At 36.8% G+C, this 17,788-nt stretch overlaps 1 long non-coding RNA gene across 1 annotated transcript; it reads left to right on the forward strand.

Moving 5' to 3' along the window:
- Positions 1-4,325, forward strand: LOC108274282 (uncharacterized). Its single transcript, XR_001814448.3, has 3 exons — positions 1-2,103; positions 2,355-2,394; positions 2,623-4,325. It is a non-coding gene; the product is annotated as an uncharacterized LOC108274282 (long non-coding RNA).
- The last annotated feature ends 13,463 nt before the right edge of the window (positions 4,326-17,788 follow it).

The raw sequence follows: 17,788 nt of genomic DNA on the forward strand, positions 1-17,788 counted from the left end.
TCCACAAATATTGGCACCCTTGGTAAATATGAGCAAAGAAGGCTGTGAATAATTGTCTTTATTGTCTAACCTTTTGATCTTTTGTTAAAAAAAATCACAAAAAAACTCTCCTCTCATGGATATCACTATACAAGGGTGCCAATATACATAACATTAAGGCCTCTTTCTTCTTTACAAAATAAAACAACCCTGGAAATTTGGAGCGTGTGATAAACCCCTGCTAGGGGGATTTCATGGCTTTGGTTTCAGCAGTAGAGAAGGTAGATACGGTTTTTCGTGGAGTCCTGCCAGCCTGGAATTCAATGACACAGTATCCAAGAGTATGTGGAGAGAAATATGGCTTTTCTATTACTGAACACCACCTGTGAACCTCGTAGCGCTTGGAAACGTTTGTCAGGAGGTATGAATGAGGACCAAGTAACAAATCTCTCTTTTTTAAATAGACTCTCATGGTTTTAAAGCTATGAGAGTCCCAGCATAACCTTATGTGACATTGGTGGTGATTTTGACTGCCATACGATCTGGCATGGAATTTCCAGCTCCAATGTTTATGGAGGGACAGAAAGACAAATCACTACAGAGCACTGTTACCAGTAACTGAGACTGAGATGTAGACATCATAGCTTACCTCAGGTAAAGGCATAACAGTTCATAGTATTGATAGAATGAGATGTAACACAACAGCTCAAAGGCATGCAGATTGGTAAACAAATCCCTGCTGTGATATTTCCTACATAATTTCTCTGTGTGCATGTACATTTCTGCCACTGCCTTCTGGATCTTAAAATAACTACTCAAAAAAACTTTCATTCAAGGTGCAACAGGGTCTACAAAATAGCCACAGGATACTGACTGCAAAGCTTTTTGTTTTTGTTGATCTCTGACTCTTATGAAGAATTTGCACTCATTGCTCATTGCATTCATCTCGGTTCACTTTCATTTTAAAAAGCCACATCATACACCACCATTTACATAATTTACATCGATACACTATAATTTACATAGTTGCATAAGTCATTAAATAAAGTCCAGTAATAACAAGAAAAACCCTCAGGCTAATTAGCTTGAGGAATTGTGGACAACAGCAAAATCATGAAACTTCCCTAGAAGTTAATTTAGAAGTTATTGCCTGTGATTTTGCTGACAGGGGAAGACACAATGTTTTGAGGGGCTCTTTATATTCTGTCCAGAGCATCAGGCAAAAATTTGTATGAATCGCCACACATTTGAGCCCACTCTTTCTGTTCAACTTTTATATTTCTGTATTCAGCCGATCACAGCAGATTTCTATAATTTCACATTTCGCAAAATTCCCAGTTGTATATGTTGAATTAAAAGCATCAGAGGTTACAATAATATTACGGTATTTCCAGAGGATTTGCTCTGGTGTGTTAAGATCAAACTTTGATGACAAATGAGGGCCTGAAGATTTCATCATCCCATGTTTACTTTTTTTTTTTTGAGAAATGTTAATGGATGACCTTAAGCCTGACTTCTGATCTTGGCTGACATATCATGTCAGAATAACAAATGTTTTATAATAGACTGGGAAAAATTTTAGCTTTGTTTCCCATCATATTTGCATCTGTTTACAGAATAAATTCACACAGAGATATATAAACTTTTTGGGAATCTTCATGTGAGACAGAATGTTTTAAATTGTGTAAGAAAGAAAGAAAGAAAGAAATTAATTTCATTTACCTGCTAGGATATGCTGGTGATACTTGCAAAAATCACTTGGTAAAAGCATTTATCTTGGACCCTTTCCCTTCCTCCTCATCCTCCTCTCTTAAACTGTTTGTATTGGTTAATTGGGACTAACCAAACCCAGACATGACTCTCTATATTGGTCTTGGAGCTAAGCCTGCAGAAGTCCTCTCACGCTCTTCCATCGTCCACATCCCATGCTGGATCTCTGTGGTGAGCTTGGAAAGCAAGATGGATATCTGATCAACACAGCCTGCAGACAACTTCCCATTAAAATTATAATTCTGCCTTTAACAAACAAAATTTTAGAGACTCTACTTTCTTTTTGTTTGAGATGCTGTGAAATGCTTGGAACTCTCCCTGTGCGTGGGGTTTACAAGGAAGAAAAGAATTTAGGTAAAAGTCTCAAAATGATAAGTTGCATTATTCAAAAGTCTTTCACTTCATTTTGAAAATAGTTAATGCACAGCCATTTACGGACTCTTGTGCCTGAGGAGCAGATAAAAAAGTAATAAGGTGTAATTGCTGTTATCTTCTAAATTAGAGCTGCTGTATTAGAGCTTAAATGTTTAACAGAGAACTGTTGCAGTGATGAGATGGGGAGGTTGGTTGCATTACCTCAGCCAGATGTGATTTCTGATTTACAGGGAGGCAAAGGAACATTCCTGTGGAGAAAGGCTGGAGATGGTGAGTCATAGCCTTCATACCCTGACTCACCCACACTGAGAATAACGATAGAGGCACACTTAGAGCCTGAAAAATAACTATGGAGAAAGTGATTCAAATATACACTACAAATCATGTAACCAAACTTACATAAACTGATTGATAGTACAAAGGTAGCAGACGTGCACATATACGCACTAAAAATCTAGAGGACAAAAAACAAAGTCTACTTCCCGTCTCTCAACACAGTGCTTGGAAAACAAATCCCCGAAGCGCATCTACTGAAGCCAAACATCCAGTGCTTCCTGTGGTGATGCCCAGCTCTCTATGACTGACAGCTCTCTCCAGGATTTTATGCTTTGGTGAGAATAAAGAAAAGATGCCCTGCTCTGCTATGCACCAGTAAACTCTTCAGTGCACTTACCAGCCTGGCGGGAGTCTGCATCACACCTGGATATTATGTACATCACACATCGCAAGTGTTTATCAGTATCAGTTTGACCTGCACAAATCAAAATTCAGGTTATATTTGTCTGCCCTTACTTCAAGCGGATTATTAATGTTGGGTAAAAGTTGAAAGAGAAATAGATTGTCAAAGTCTGAACTTTCAATTTAGGTAAAACCCATAAGAATTAGTTTTAATGAGAAAGAAAAGAAGAAGAATGAACGTTTGGTTTGTGCAGCTGTTTTCCCTGGCTCAGGTTGGGCTCTCCAAGCAAAGGCAAGAGAAAACATATGCAGAACTTTTCATTTTATTCATGTGAGCATCAATACTGTCTTCTTAATGTCTTCAATGAGAACCGCTGCTTTCCCCATCCTACTTTACTGCCATGTGTGTAAAGAATGTCCACAAAGCCATTTAAACCTTTAAAAAAAAAAAAAGGATTTCAAAGGATCATCCTCTCTCTTTAAGCAGCTCTTCTCCCCTGCTCATTAACAAAGTTACATCTGCAGTTACATTTAGTTCCTGCCAAAATCATGGCATTATGCAATTAAACCTGGGCTCATGGTGGAGGAATAGCATTCTTTTTCATCCTTTCATGCAAAGTTGATGAAGATGACAAAGTGAGTGAGAGCAGATAATGTCCTACCAACAATGGTATCTCATGTAGGATTCAAAGCAAATTTTTTTTTTTTCAGGTCATAATTTTACATAATTGACCATTCCAAATGTTCAGAGCTAGAATGGGGCTTTCATTGATAACCCACTGCAGAACATGTACTTACATTCACATGCAATTTGTTACTCTGTTTTTTTGTTTGTTTGTTTGTTTTTTCCTTTTTCTTTGTGTGTATTAGTATTCACTTTGAGTTGGTTCTATAGTTTTTCAAGCCTGCTTGGGCTTTGACAAGCTGCTATTTACTATTATTTACTTATTTCTTCCTCTTCTTCTTCTTCTTCTTCTTCTTCTTATTATTATTATTATTATTAATATTATCATTGTTATTATCAGTAGTAGTAGTAATTTGCTGCATAATATTATGTATAATATGTAGATCATAGGACCTGCCATTCCATATTCCATAAAACTTCCTAACAAGTTGCAAAGAAAATAATGTCATTGCTGAAATGTATATGTGAAATAAAGTTTTCCTCCTCTTCTTCTTCTACATAATTCTGTGAAAATAAACCATAAAACATTCTTCTATCAAAAAAACAAAAACATAATTACATACATGGTCAAACAAATAGTCCCATGAGAAGTTCATGGCTTTCTGTCATGCTGCCATCACACTGCGTCATTGCTAGCACAATTACAATGGTATTTAATAGGAGGAAAAAATTACAGTGAGCTCAAACATAAGTGATGACACTCAGGTTTCACTGTTAGCTCCTAAAAACAAAAGAACAAGTGCTTCTTTTCTCACAAAGTCCCACTGGCACTACTATCAGCAAGTAGTCGAATGGAATTGGGGGTAATGTTAACTGCTAGTTAAATAAACAGATCAAATTGTTGGGGAAAGACCATAAAGAGACACCTCTGTTGTAAATTTTTGCAATGGCCTCTGTGTGACACTTCAGATTGTGACTCGCCATGTATAAACCTGTGTATGTTTTGTCTCTGCTATATCCTGGTCCTGACCCATCTGCTTCACAGACCTGGCTTTGTGTAGCTACAAATGATTAAGAACACCAGACACCAATTTACATGATCTCTGGTGGTTTTAATTAGAGACTTTAGGTACTCTGTTCCCAAGTCTTAAGGCAAACTTAGCTTTGGTTCAAATGGCTGGTTTACTGATGTCTTTTACTACAGATCATAACGTAAAGTGGTACTGAACTTCTTTTATGACTGAAAGTCAGCAGGCATGGGAGCAAGCCACCACAGTACTCAACATTACTTCCCAGCACATGCTACTTAGGTCAAGTTCAACTTGGTCATGTTCAGCACTGAAGCACAGCTTATTTGCACTTCCTTTAATTTTTTGTGTCATACGTAATTGACACAATAGAATACAGATTGCCTTACAACATGAATGTGATATTTTTTAACCAAGGGGCTGCAGGAAATAGTTTTGAATATGATGCTTGATGAAATCACTCCATTATTTAGATAGATGTCCACATAAATCATATTTATTCAACTAGTCATCCAGATGTTTGAAGTCAAAATGAAGGAAAAAAACATTCCAAGGAAAGCTCAGTGCAGCTGTTTCAAAGCACTTTTGATTATTATAAGAGATGATTATAAACTGGAAAGAGCTCAGACCCAATCAGTATCATAGACATTTGATCAGCACATCAATATAATTAATAGAATCTATTCATCAATGTTTTTTGGCAAAACCTTGACCTAGCAATCAAGTTACTTTTACCTGAAATCAGAAGCCAATCACATTTTTGATATGCCACCAAAATTATACTTTTTTGACCAAGCACACAATATTTTTTTTTAAACAGTTACAAAAAATTCATTCAACTTTTATGAGCACGTAAATATTTTGGAACTACTGAAGCGTCCTCAAGAATAAAACATTATTAAGCTCAAATTTTTCATCATAAAATGTAAAACTTTAAACTTGAATTTCCTTTGGGCAAAATAGGAAACAAACGACTTCTTTTTAGACATTTGGAAGCATTTAAATGCCTTACAAGTAGGGACTGGCATGTTCGGACACATTTTTAGTGAAAAGTAATGCCATTTAGCTGTTCACATATTTCTAGCAGATGCTTGTACAAGTCTCAATTGCCAAAAAGTTCTAGATTTAATACCACAGAATTACTTAGTATTACACACAGTTACACTGCAATCAATAAGCTAAGATGCATGGTAATTAGCAGAAATCAATTTGATAAAATTGTTTAATACATTATTAATAGTAGTGAAGGCATGTTCACTATAACCTATTGATTATTGCACAAAACTCACATTTTTCTTAAAGGAGTTCATAATTATAATATAATGTTCTACCTCCCTGATACAGTTTTACGAATATGCTCGACTGCTGGCAATGCAACACTGTTTGGGTCCAAAGGAGCTCATCTTGGGCAAATGTCCACTTGATCTGGACTGAATTTGAACTGCATTTATACTGAAGGTTTCAACAGTCTGTTATGACTTTCCCAGCCAACAGAAAATCTCCTTATCTGCTTGCACCAAGCTTATAATGACTTTTCAAGAAGCTCAGCTTAATATTAGGGGATTTCTTGCATTGTTTTTGGCCCTACACATGGAATGTGCTTTCCACATGCAGCTATTTAGCATGGTTTCAGGATGTACAGACCTACCAACATAATACTTAATGTTTGTGCAATGCTTTACATCCACTGAAACCAAATTGCAACCAGAGTACTCAGTCATTACATTCTTCAATAGGAACCATCATGACTAAGTATACTGCACCTCTGGAGTTGTTAGTGATTTACAATAAGGCGATAGAGAGATTTTGCATGTAATTTCTGGAACTTTACGTGCTGTGGGGACCAAGCAACCCAAAGCTGTAGATTCAACAGCAGTAGTTTTTTGGTTCATCGTAATTCAATTTGCATCAATTTGTTTGAATATGCTTCTTCAATTACTGCAACCTTAACATTACTGCCAGAACGTGAATTATAGAAATCTATAGTTTACTGACATTTTTCCAATTGGCATGCATGCATAATTTCAATGCCTGTGCAGAGTCTGCTTTTCCGCTGTTGATCCTGTGACTGAGGAGAAGCAGTCAGAGAGAGAAAGTCTCCTCCTCTACCTCAGGTTGTAGCCAGGTCTTGGTCATGAGCGTGATTACTTTAACATACCGCATGTCCAAGTTCCCAGTGAACAGCACCCCTTTTAAACATGAACCAAGAACACAGACTAAGTCAGCCAACAGCAGGCCACAGTGATTCACTGGGCACTCAAAAGTGCTCAGTCTCACTAACATGATGTAGTATTACGTATGAAGCTGTATGATTTAATGGCTTAAGTTTCCTAGCGTTTTATTTATTCACTATTTCCATGCTAATAAACTTACAGCTCAGATGCTAATATACATAACAATGTGTGTGTGTGTGTGTGTGTGTGTGTGTGTGTGTGTGTGTGTGTGTGTGTGTGTGTGTGTGTTTGTATCATAAGCTGTATCTGTTTTTCTCATGTGCATAATTTGAAGCTGTATTTTATTTTATTTTTTAAGAATTTGGTTATTTACAACTAATAAAACACTAGTGATAAAGCAGATTTGTGTGATATTGAAGAGCTAGGATAATTCATTTTCATGGTATTTGGCCTTTCTTGTGAATTGTGACATGAGAGTGCATGCCATGTAACCATTAAAAAGGGTGTGCGATGTAGGTCCAGACATTGGCTGGAATCAATCACCTCTTTTGAGGCTTATTATCTTATGAATAACTTCAAGTATGTTCAATATTTACTGAATCTTCACATGGCATTTAGCAGACAATATATTCCTGTTTTTGTTCATTTGTTTGTTTGTTTTTTTTAATTTAAACTCTGTATAATATAATTTTTATTTTATGCTCTGTATAATAATAAATAATAAAAAATAGTGGAATATTTTTTGTGTTTATTTTAGAGCTTGGAGTAGGAACAGGGAATGGACTTTGATGAAAGAACTGTACTGTTCTGTCTACTCTGTCTCCAGGAGCTTTGGTTAAAATCATTGTAAATCTGTTTACTCCTTGTTTTGGACAAAGATTTATGAAGTAATCATGAAAGTCCTCACGTACTCTTGCCAAAGTATTTCCACATAGCTAGCATCAGCTTAGTTTGGATGGAACAAAATATAAAGAATATAAAGAATTCTTCTAAAAATCTCTGAGGAAGCTGAGAGACTACCAAGAACTTCTAAGAGTTGATTTCAGAGTAAGTCAGTATTATCACTAGTCATCATGGCCTTACATGTGTCCCTTTTACACATTTACATCATAAGTTATCAACGTGGAGTGGAAGAGCTTGAGTGGCCTGCACAGATCCCTGACCTCAACCACAATGATCACCTTTGCCATGCTTTTGACCATATAGTGTAGCATTGTAATGAAAGTATCTGCTTATTCAAAGCAAAAGACCTACATCATTTTTTTTTTTTTTTTATCTTACAGCTAAGTAGAAATGTGAAAGCTAGATTATTTGTCCTATGTACTAGAATACATTTTGGCAGACACTTTTATCAAAAGTGACTTACAGTTGAGCATGAGGGTTAAGGGCCTTGCTCAAGGCCCAGATTAAAAGTCCAGAGCCCTAACTGTTGAACCACCACCGTAAGCCTCACTGGAACATTTGATCCACAGTGGTAAGGAGAGGATGGAGGAGAGTGACATGATAATTATTAGGCAAATATGTCAATGCCTGGACAGCACACAGTTTTGATGTATTAGGAATTAAGTTTAGAAGACATAGAAAATTGCAACATACCTTAGTTTTCTCTTATTGCTGTATCTGTGAAAGTAGGATGAGATCTGTGTGCATATCTAACAGATAGGGATAAATAAAACTGTACTTTGCCCTCCCCAGACACCATTTTCCATTATTGCTCAAATTACCTTACTTTACAACGAATTACTTTCTCAGGCACGTCACAAACCTATCAGGCCTATTCCGGGTATTTCTATGGCCTCTAGAGATTCACATACATATTGCTTTGCTTTGTGTGGAAACGTAAAATTTAAGTATGAGTTACAACTCAATATGTCTTAGCTGTTACTGGGTTGTCTAGAAAGTTGCCAATTTTTTTCGTGTGTTACTTTCTGCATGAAATATCAAATATATGCAACTTTCCAAATGTCTATTTTTATTTTTCATAGATATTAATGGAAGCACCACTGGAGTAGTTTTTCTGACCATTGTATGACAATATCAAAAGATAAACATACATTTAAATCCAAGATATGACAGGGAGAAGTGTTTTCTTCTTTATTATTTGTAAAGTTTATAATGTAGAACAAATGATACTAACAAATACTAATACTAAAAAATGATTTCCATATGATTTGCCCATATTCTAAATCAAATAACAGATCGTGTACTATGTCTAAAGTTGTGAGTCATAGGTAATGGATCTGTATGTCATGGGAGATTAATGACATTTTCTGGCATCAGCGTGTTAAATCTGATCACACTGAGTCAGTGAAACCATCCAAAGTCATCATTAATGTTGTCACTGCCATAAAGTTTTCACTGAGTTGCTGTTTCTTTTTTTTTATTTTTTATCTGGGGCCTGTTAATCAGGCACACTGGTAGATTTATGGTTGGTTGTTTTATCCAAAATTTTAAGATGAAAACAGATACATCTCTATCAATCACTGCTGTTGCTGCTGCGCAGGAATCCAGACAGGGTTTTTGTCTGTTTTTACTGAGAGTAGGAAAGGAATGTTCCATATGATATTCAAATAAAAAATAAAAAAATAAGATGAAGCAGGGGGACACGAGTGAGTGCTAGAGAAATGGACAGGGCTTTAAGAATAATCCACCATCTGTGTCAAGTACAGATGAAACCAGATGCTTGGACTTTCCTACCAGACAGAGGATCACCAAGACAGTGGCAGGTGTTTTCCATTTTGGCTTCAGTGAACCAAACACTAGGGTAACATATGACAAACATTACAGGGCTGCTCATGCGTACTTAATGAGCATTAAGGTTGAGACCATTTAAGACCGACAGTCAGTGGCAAATATCACTAATTAGGGCTAATAATGTGAGGTGAAAGCACTACTATCAAAAATTACAAATAGCAATGGAGCATTAAGTGAGACATATGATCATGTTAGTTGGGATTTGTTTGTTCTGCTTACCTCATTTTTCTGTCTCTCCCCAGCACTTGGTTTTGTGATAAAATGCCATATTCCCTCAGTTTTATCTGTACTTAGAGTTCTCAACCGTAATTCACTTGTGAACCCTCACACACTTCATTCAGTACATCCATCCAGTGCTGCAGTAGCTATGAACATCTGTGGTCAAACTTCCCCAATCAACATTACAGTTTCTCATAAACCATACAATCTGGAAATAGAAGCACACCACTTTGTTTTCTATTGTGCCTTGGAATATTAGGACAAGGGAAACTGGACCAGCTTAGGAAGTTTTAGGAAGGCTCTTTTGGGAGCCTCAAATTAGGCTGTCAGTAACTTCTGGAAAAAATCTAAGCTCTGTGGAACGTTTGGAGATAATGTTCCATGGCTTGGCAGTGCACATAATTAATAAGAGCTATACCCATATATTATTTCATGAGCCTTCAAAAAGCACTGCTTGTTCCTTTTCCTTTTTTAACCTTTGAGATAGCTGAAAAGAAAGATACTGTACAAATGCACCTAGGAAGCACAAAAAGGATGGACATTTACTCTAACAAGAGAAGGACACTTTTAAAGGGACTAACAGTTTCTATGGTTTATTGTAAAATGATTGTTTTCTTTGGCCTACAAGCTTCACAAACTATCACACACTTTTGATTTGATTTGATATATATCAAGTTTATTCACAGAAATCATCTAATACACTCACATACACCCTAGAAGAAGAAAATGATCACAAATCACAAATGATTCATATATTTATGGAACATTATTTATTTCCCCATACTGCTTTCATGAGTTTTAAAATCCACTGTCAGTTTGGTGAAATTTTGTTCTTCGCTCTGAACAGGAACAAAAAAATCTGAAAAATAGTCTTGTGAACACCAAGGTCTCTGTGTTCAGCTCTGTCCATCCATTTTCTGTACCACTTATCCTACAAAGGGTCAGGGGGAGCCTGTAGCCTATCCCAGGGGACTCAGGGCACAAGGCAGGGGACACCCTGGACGGGGTGCCAATCCATCACAGGGCACAATTGCACACACACTCACACACTATGGAGAATTTAGAGATACCAGTCAACGCAGGTCTTGGGACTGGGAGGAAACCCCCGAAGCATGGGGAGAACATGGAAACTCCACGCACACAGGGCAGAGGTGAGTATCGAACCCCCAACCTCAGAAGTGCGAGACAAACGTAAGGAACGTATAACTGAGAACATTTTTCTCATCTACAGTATATCTACATGTTGTTCCAATTTAGATTTTTTATTACCCATTGCTTCCTTTTTAGAATATATAGAAAGGCCTGTTCTGTCCAAATACAACTGTTATCTTGATATAATCAAGTGGAGGAAGTACACTGATAAAGCACATCAGACTATCTTTGCACAGGTCTTGGCAAATGGGAGCAAGAGGAAACATTACGTGAGCCTTAACTTGAGACTTCTCGGGTCAGATTTCCTGATTTGCATGACTGTGCTAATTCATTGCATACAATGTTTTGCGTCTTTTTTTTTTGTTTTTTTAAAGCTGGGGCTATGTGTCAAAACATGAAAAATGCTAACAAAACCTGGTCATCATCTTATTCTATTTTAACTAAATGGAGAAAATAATACAATGAAAAGTAAAATGAAAACCTTTTGAGTTTGTGGTTTTATAACTTAAATTAGCACCGTGACTGATAGGCCTGTAAAAGTGTCAGCATGCTAATTCATTCAGGGAGAAAAATAAATAAGGGGATTTCCTTAATGCATAATCACTTGTGAACGGCTCACATATGTTTCCTAAAGCTTCGATTTTTAACTTTCATGAGGTTCTGGCAGGAATCCTGACATCAGAAGAATTTTAAGAGCATTTGATATACCTCCCCAGGGCTCTAGATGAATCTGATATCATGCCAAGTGTGTCTCTATATTTTAGAGTTAAACATACATATGTGTTTATATAATATTTCCACTGTTGCTTGTTAAAATCATGACAGAACTGCCTGGTTAGTATGTGTGGTGAGAACAGCGCCTCTCATAGTGTATCACAGATCCAGCCGATGTAGGCTAATTGCAGGGTGAGGCTGGTGCACAGACCACACTGCTGCATCAGTGGTACTAATCATAACCAAGACTCTAAGGGGAAAGAAGGAATAGCTTTTATTAACTGTAATAAAATATATTTAACCAGCTTGCCAAGATTTACCATCATAGTAGAGGTATATTATTTTGGTTTCCATTACACATATCAAGGGCAGTTTCCTCCTGCAAAATGGTACAGATATCATGCAGATAATGAGCCATCATAACTTTACATCGTCAACAGAGAAGACAAGACAAAGGAAGTGATAGTAGTCTTGTTTAGTGGAAGCGTCAGAATGGTGTAGAGAAAAAGTAAGTATACATAGATACAGGCACAAAGTTATAAGAATAGAGCTGACGACAGATGATGGAGTGTTGAGAATGTGAATGGCGTAAAACATGAGGGGAGTGAAAAGAGGTATGGGGGCATGTGGGTAATGTGGAGCCTTACTTAATGCAGGCCTAATTATGCTATCCATTGTGGACAACTATAATCCACAGTTAACCCACTGCAGCAGGCAGATGGCTGTAACTCAGTCACAATGGGGAATCACACGGAGGCTACTTTTATCCGTGACTCCAGCGAGGAAACAGGGATGGGTGATATTGTAAAAACATGGCCTGTTAGAAAGAATGTGCTGACACCACAGTAAAAGCCCACATTCATTTTCTAGTACCATCTGTAAACACAGCCCTCCTTCTTTGGTGCTTTTCATCATTCGTCCTTCCCTGGTTATGAACATCTGTGCCTGAATAGAGAAAGTTGGTTCAAGCCTTTGAGCTGCATTCATTAATAGATTTCTGCCATGTTTCTAATGTTATTATGGTTCATTCATTATATTCAAAACTATTAGCATGAAACATGCAATAGTTCATCAACCACTGTATGAATCCCATTCAAATGGAAATAAGGAATTAGATACATTTATCTCGACGATATATAAAAAATATAGAGTTTAGTAGGAAACAAAGGGCTTCACAGATGTTCCCATTCATGTTCACAAGAAACAGAGAAACAAATACTCCATTTCCAAAGGGAACTTTTGACCAAATAGAAATTATGTATACATAATAAGCACATGGCTCAGAACAAGAAATTATGTTCAGATTATCCTTCCAGGATTTTGCGATCACAGAGATTAATTCAAAATCAAGCAAACCCTGAAATATTCAGAGGAGATTGCAAGTTTTCAAAATGGCCACAAATTTTACTCAGATTTGGGCCAAGATGCGCCATGGGACATCATCACAACCCGCATTCAGTCAAAGCACTCTTCGATTCAGTTGCATCGAACATGAGTATAGCTAAAAGATCTCATTTACCAACAAACATCACTATGAAAGACAATGCAAAACAATTTCGTGCAATTGCAATTTCGACCAATTCAAGTAATTTTCTTTTTGAAAAAAGCTGCAGCAAAATCAAGCATTTTTATCCGCAACAATGACAAATCCTGTATGGACTGTTTAATAATAATAATAACAGAAAATTAGAATTTGTTTTTAGAGCCCTGAATAGATGACTTCTTGTGTTTAAGTCTGACTTAAAAGACAAATGGCTGACCAAAGTTAAGCATGATGACAAAAAGGTCATGCCCACTTTCATGAACCATGCTCTCTTGTTAACACTATTTGTATGGATTCTACCCTGTCCAGGGTGTACCCCGCCTTGTGCCCCATGCTCTCTGGGATAAGCTCCAGGTTACCCGCAACTCTGTAGGATACGCGATATAGAAAATGGATGGATGGATGGATACATATGATAGGAAGGTTTTTGTTGTGTCAAAGATTAAATGATAATCTTTTGCTATAAGTTCTTAGATGTGTTTTATTTTAAAAGCCTTCAGTTCACACCACCTGGAATCTATAATAGTCTTTATCTCTGTCGGAGTACCCACATATCAGTGAGTTTTCACTGGTGGTTTATGTAACTATGTGGAACTCTGAACATATCACTGAAGTGTGGAAAATCTTATCACTTTGTCATATCTCTTTTCCACAACATTCACTGCCCAGACTAATGCCTTGTATTACCTCATGAGAGAATACACTACACAAAACAAAGCTATAAATGCACTCCAGGGAGAGCAGAAGAATTTTTGGAAGGAGTTTCTAGTCCAGAGATTTTTGTAAGCCAAAAGAAATAATTCAACAATTTAGTATATTTTCTGTAAAAAGGTAGTCATTGGGCTTTCTCTATGTGAACTGAGTCGGCCCACAAAACCAATTATGGCATTTTTATGAGAGGCAAAGTTCCACTAGTTATAAATAACTCTAAAAAAAAGATTAAGTTTAGAAAGACCTAAGCTTAGAAGCATGTCTTCTTATGGAATTCATTGCGTGAGAGAGTGTGCAGATGAACAGCAAGTCTGTCTACTCAGCAGGATATTGCTGAGGCTTTGTGAGTTTGCCATCCTGACTGGGCAGTTTACATATTTGAACTACACTGCATTTGTGCCGGCACTTAAGTGAAAACACTTGGTCAGCAAATTAGTCCTAAATGTCAGGTCATAGAACCAAGATGCAAAAACTGAGTGTGTTGAAATTTATATGTGGGCATGAATTACTGTCATTATGAAAGCCAACTTCCAACTGAACCATGTCCAGTGAAAACTCATAAGTGAGATTCACATCATGGGAAATCCCAGAAGCCTGTCAACAGCTATTCTTGGGCGTCCCATTTTCTTTTTCACACTTAGGTCACCCTTGCCTGGCACCAAAATCTATACTCCTGCCTTTTTTATTCTCTGCTTTATACTGCTGCTGTACTGAGAAATATAGACCACGTTTAGCCCAACCGTTTTTAATGCCACATAGTCTGTGTCTCTTCAAGATATTTCCTTACTAATAGCCAGAAAAGGAAGAGAAAGATGAACACAAAAGGCTTCAATGTATATTTCATGACATGAGATGGCATATTCCTGTTCTATATTCCTACCTCAGGGCTGAAGTAGTGATGCAATGCAATCTTAAGGTTGAAACCAGGATAAAAGTGTGTGCTATTTTTTTTCCATCTACAGGTCTACTTCTGACAGTTTGAGCTGCGACTGAGAAGCTGAATCTTCTTGGATTTTTTTTATGTAGAAAAAATACTGTATTGGTGTAGAACTCATTGAATCTTTCTAATTGTTAGTCATTGAAAGTACAGAATTCATTTCAAACTATATGTAGCACAGAGTAGCTATCATACTATCTCATCTTATATGGAAGCACTTTGCCACCTCACTGAGATAACAATATATTAAACACCCCATGAGATTCTTTTAAATTGACAAGTTCACAGGAAACATGGCATGCATGACTAGATATATACCAAGGTCTACATGTATGTGTTTCTTAATCAGCACGAAGCATTTTTCTATAGTAAAGCAAATAAAATATAGTAAAAACCTAGCCAATAATGAACTTTTTTTTTTTTTAATGTTTCACTTATTTCTGAAAAGCTTGATTGATTGATGACATAAAATCTGAATAATAACTACCAAGTGTTAATACTGAATAATCTCAGGATTTGAACAAGATCTACTGCATCACAGCCTTTTACCATATAGATACAGATCTAGTTTCTGTTCCTGTGCTGGGTTTCAAAACTTGACTCTGAGTTTATGCTTGTCTTAACTCTACAAAAAACTTTTACTGCCCCCAGATGGAATATAAAACATACTACAGTTATCAGTGAAGGCCATATAATACTTTGGAAGAGTAGTGCAATAAACTTAAATGAGAGGTTTTCTGCTGATGGCACTTTTCTTTATATTCTGCACTCCCTGCAGTGTGTTTAGGAGCCATTGTTCCACATACTGTAATTTCAGAAGAGGGGTGAGGCCTCCACTCAGTTTCCCGAACACTCCTATGAAACTCACTAACCGAAAAACAACCATGTTCCATAGCCACAACCTAAGCTAAACACCAAACATCCGATTGATGATGTCATATCCCTGTGGACCAAGCACTACTCCCATTCTTTTCACATATGTTGCACAGAGTCTCTGTTTAAAAGCTTAAGAAGGATCAGTCACCCTGGAACCAGACAGGGAGTAACTGGTTTATAGTCTCTTAACTCCCTTTAACCACTGGCCAGTAGTAGAAAGGTAAATAGATTTTTTATAAATTTGGGATAAACATTGTGTTACAGGTCTAATCTTTGAGTCACAGGCCAACACTGTTTGCTCACAGGACAATATTAAGTGAAGAAGTTCTGATATGATGAGACTATTAAAGCAATTATTTTTGTAGATTTTTTTTTTTTACAGTTTCTGATACTGGAACTGAAGATGTGTAGTTCTACTGTGGATCAAAGTGAATGCAGTCAAAGATTTTTCTATATGAGGAAGTAATGTGTTTCTTCACAGTGCCAGTTTCTGCCTCCCATTTAATTGAGCAGTCTTTACATGACACAAGTTAATTTGCCATTATCCTTAAGGTCAGAGTGTTATTCAATAACTCACTCAATATACATCATCAGCAGTTTTATTTTCAAAGAAACCAGATACACGTTTAAATAGCTGTCTAATTATAGTGGTTACTTTGTCCTGCCCTTCTAAACACTGTGTATATTTTGTGGAGTTCACTAATTTATCCTCAAGATGGCAGTCATGTCAAAACTTTTAGTTAATCTTTAAGGCGAATAAATGCATCATCTTGCTGGAAGTGAGACGTGTCATCCTGGTGATAACCAATGTAAACCAGTGTTAAATAACTCTTTAATGTTATTTTTGATGACAGAGTATATATCCTGTCAGGTAAATTATTCCTGATTGTCTGTAGGGATTGAAAGTGGATCGTGTGGCTCTCAATAAAGAGAGAGAGAATAAAATGAGAGTCTCAATAAACATTCCAGTTTCAACAACTGTAGAACATCACTCTTACATGAATGAGTTAAAAAATTTCCAACATTCTGACTTGATTTCCATTACAGTCTATTGTCTACGTCAATTGATGGAGCCTGTCTCTGAGACACTGTTGACACCAGAAGGCTGGTTAATCCAGGATTTCATTAACACTGCTGATGATCCAGGAAAATAAATCTACTTTCCTAGAGCTAACTGATCCTGCAAGCAAACAGACTGATTGGTTAGCTAGTAACAGGTCAGCACATATGATTGGTGTACCAGAATGTAACATTTCTGATTCGCTGCAAGAGATTGGCTTGATGAGATTAGACTAATCTTAACTCGTGTAAAAGAGTTGGGTGTGTGCCCACATTTGCGTATGTGATCCTCAACACAGAGCAATCTTGTTGGTATGTTGGAGAAGGTGCTGATAGAGCTGATGAGGGGAAATAAATAATATGATGCTACTTATGTTAGGCCTTGGAAAAATACAGCTGTTGTAAGGAATGCAGCTGGACTTGACATGCCCAAAATTATGAGTGAACATTTAATGCAACAACTCACTAGACAGTGTCTAGACAGTCCTTACAAAACAAGTATGAGAAATGGTGCACTGGGTCATAGTACAAAAAGTCATTTGAAGTTACCTTATTATAATCATTAGCACTGATAAACCATTTAAACAATATAAAGAAGTCCTATATGCAAAAAATAAACCAGTTTTTCACCAAGTTTTTATGTCAATTACCATGAATTCTGTCCTTAGTGCATGCTATATGAAAAGGTTCTAGGAGTTATTGAAATGTTAAACATATCCAGATGCAAGTTAAAAATGTAATCTTTAATTTACGATATCATTTTATTTCACTAAAAAAAATGAATTATGGAAGCCAGGGTTAGGGTTAGGTACATCACACGATTCCACTGTGTGATGTACTTCCTAAAAAGTTCAGATCTCAGTAATGAATAGTTAAAATTACTGTCATATTGAGTGCATGCAACATGAATGCTGTGATTCCTCTCTAAAGAGAAACAAAAAGGATTAAATTGTACCTTTCATGATACACACACTTTTCCTTGGAAGCAATGAGTGTACAAATACAGTGAGGGATTGTACTTAATGCCTGAGTTCCCAGCCCTTCCCAGCACATTGTTTAGCTGATTAGTTGAATCAAATGTGATGAGGAATGAAAACCTTAAACTGTACTCCTGTGTACTCCAGCACCTCAGTCCATGAGCAACAATCTGGAGAGAACCTTGAGTACGATGAAGTGGCAGAGAGGCCCCGATGG

The sequence above is a fragment of the Ictalurus punctatus genome, chromosome 13 (genome assembly GCF_001660625.3).
Source record: "Ictalurus punctatus breed USDA103 chromosome 13, Coco_2.0, whole genome shotgun sequence".
In the NCBI taxonomy this organism is placed as follows: domain Eukaryota; kingdom Metazoa; phylum Chordata; class Actinopteri; order Siluriformes; family Ictaluridae; genus Ictalurus; species Ictalurus punctatus.